The sequence below is a fragment of the Bombus affinis genome, chromosome 3 (assembly GCF_024516045.1).
Source record: "Bombus affinis isolate iyBomAffi1 chromosome 3, iyBomAffi1.2, whole genome shotgun sequence".
NCBI lineage: Eukaryota > Metazoa > Arthropoda > Insecta > Hymenoptera > Apidae > Bombus > Bombus affinis.
In genome coordinates this window covers 14,414,005-14,417,160 of record NC_066346.1, presented here as the reverse complement: position 1 = coordinate 14,417,160, position 3,156 = coordinate 14,414,005, and positions in this window count along the sequence as shown.

Sequence of the window (3,156 nt, the reverse complement as noted above, 5' to 3'; positions counted from 1 at the left end):
TTCGACGAATAGTTTCTTTCGATCGACGTGGAAACCGTCGAAAAGAAAGATTTAGGATATTGCAGCCGTTCGCCGATAAGGAGCGCCATTTACGCCGAAGGAGATCCGATCTCTTAGAACGTTCATAGAGTCGCCTGTCTACCGTATTGGGTCTGCCTCCCTGCTATTCCTTTGTCTATATGCTGTCGATGGCTTCAGCGCTTGAGAAAGCTAAAAAGACCAGATGTGGAGTTTTCCTAGAAGTGGTGAGCACTTCAACAAAAATAAACGAAAGATCCTTACCTCCCTCGCTCTTAGGTATGCGATGTCGTCCATAATGTCCAACCGAAGATAGTGCGTATTTCTTCTACCGCTCGGTGGTGCGGACATTCTGGACGCTGGGTCTCGACGATTTGGTAATATTCTCGTCACGCCTCCAAAAGGAAAACAGGCGACTGATTCGCGACGGCCAAACAAAGTCGGTAACTCTGTTTCCATCGTAACGACCGAATGTCCTGATCCTTCTCCGCCACGATCGCTCATTCGTCTCACCTGTCGACACAAACATCAAGATAGTTTCGATACGCGAGAACTGTCGTAGTGACGATCGAGCCTGGCGAAAGTCAAATTGACCAACTTCATCTTTGGACAATCTCACAATTTCGCAATTTCATCGTCCAAGTACACGATTGATTCTCACAAAACCTCTAGTTCCTTAGAGCTTAATGCCACGCTCATCTTTTCATTTTTATCGCATATTGTCTCACCACTTGCGATACTTGTAATTACTTTTCTCTACTTTTCAATTTTGGAGTTGGTCAATGTGATTTCCGAATGGCTCGATTGACTATGCGAGTCTTGGATAAAGATGACAATTAAACTATTCAGATTAGTCATGTTGCTTCGTCAAACGATTTGAATTCAAGCAATTCGAAACCATTTTGTCAATGTGAACTTATTATTTTACCAATGTGAATCTGTAATTTTGCTTGAAATATCCTTCCAAGTTTTTATGATGATTCAGATTGGTCAAGTTACCTGAATCAAGCAACTATTTTCAAGTTACTTGAAACTATTTTGTTAACGCGTACAGTTGCTTGAATCAAGCAACTATTTTCAAGTAAGTTGGAACTATTTTGTTAACGCGTACAGTTTTTTTTTAATTTATTTATTAAAATTCACAATTTGTCCAATTTGGACATTTGGTGGAATTTTTTAACGGTTAAATTAGCATGTTGGTGGCTACCCCCAGCGGGGTACCATCCTCGTGTTTGTTAGGTTATGTCCTTTATAAGGTCTGCTGGGTGCTTCCTTTTTAGCCTTCTGTCCATGTTTATGGTTTTGTATGTTTCCGCAGCTAGCCGGTTTGGGTGTGTTGCTATTCTTGATTTGTATTTCTCGGAGTATCTGCTAATTTCTTCCTTGACCGTTGGCATTCCCAGGTCCCTTCGTATATCTTCGTTTCTGACGTACCAAGATCCGTTTACTATTGTTCTGAGGATTTTAGCCTGTATTACCTCTATTTTGTTTATATGGCTCATTGCTGCCGTCCCCCATAATGGTATTCCTTACGTCCAAATTGGTTTTATGATCGTTTTATATATTTTTAATTTATTTTCTATGTTTAGTTTGGATTTTCGGCTTGTTAGCCAATGCATTTGTCTCCTTGTTTTCTGTATTTTTTCTACTATTGATTTGATGTGTAGTTTTCATGTGAGTTGTGTATCTAAGTGGAGTCCTAGGTATTTGACATGCTTTGTTTGCGTTATATGCGTGCCGTTCAATAGGATGTTTGGTGGTATCTTTTTTCGTAGCGTGAATGTAATATGGTTGCATTTATTGGGCTTCGCTTTTATTTGTTTTTCTTGTAGCCAATTTTCTATTTTTATGATATGTTCTTGTAGTATTTTGACTGCCGTTTCTGGGTTAGTATGCCTGACTAGTATAGCTGTGTCGTCCGCGAATGTCAATACTGTGCTGTTGGTAGTTGTTGGTATGTTCGCCGTGTATAATGTGTATAGTATTGGGCCTAGGACGCTTCCTTGTGGTACCCCGGCCTTGATGTCTTTAACTTGAGAATGTGTGTCCTTGATTTTTATTACGAAGGTTCTGCTGCTTAGGTAGGATTTTATTAATTGGTGTATTTGCTCCGGGAATTGTTTCCTAATTGTTTGTAGTAGACTTTCATGGTTAATTTTATCGAATGCTTCCCTATGTCTATAAAGAGGGCTGTGCAGTATTCCTTGTTTTCTAGTGCTACTATTATTTCGTTTATAAGCCTGTACATTTGCTCTATCGTGGAGTGTTTGTTTCCGAAACCAAAGTTCCCAGTTGTGTCCTCCAGCTTTCAGTAGATTTGTTTGGTACCTCCTTTTTGCTGTTTTTCCTAGGTACTTTCTCAAACCTTTGACTTTTCCTCATCGCTTTTTATTTTGTATTTTTTGCATTCCTCTTCATACTCTGATATCCAGTTTGTAGCTTTCTCAGTTCCTTCAAATTCAAACCCAAACAAATAAATTCACTGGAGGCGCTCACATCAGAAAATGAAATAGCAGGAACATCGGATGGGAAGGAAGAAAAACACTAAAATGCCCGGAGAAGTACGAACCATTGATAAAACTGCGAGTTAAAGTCAACGATCAAAAAGAGATTAAAGGTGTTTACGGGAGCGAATGCAAGTTTTATCGATCAAAGGATCATTGATCAGATAAAAGAAGACAAGAGCATGTTCAAAACCATCAATGGGGAAGACTTCACGAGTAGCCGGGCAAGACTAAAAATGAGGATAAACAAGATAGAGAAAGAGATAGATGTGTATATAGTACGCAATAATAACTTCACATATGATCTCATCTTAGGGCTGGACGCCATAAGGGAATTCAAACTAAGACAAGACGAGAATTTGAGGGTTAGCCAAAAAGTAGACGACAAAGAGGAAGTAATATTTAATAGAAAAGAAGAAAGAAGAAATAACCAGAGAAGAAAGGTAAACGTTACCGAACACAAGGAGACGGGTAAGCCTATGGACAACCTAGAACACCTAAATAACCTACAAAAAATAGAGGTAAGCCAACTTATAGAGAGATGTATTTGCTAAACACAATGTGGGAACCAGGAAATCACAAGAAGCTTCTATTAAGCTAATCGAAAATAAATACATATCAAAGAAACCATACA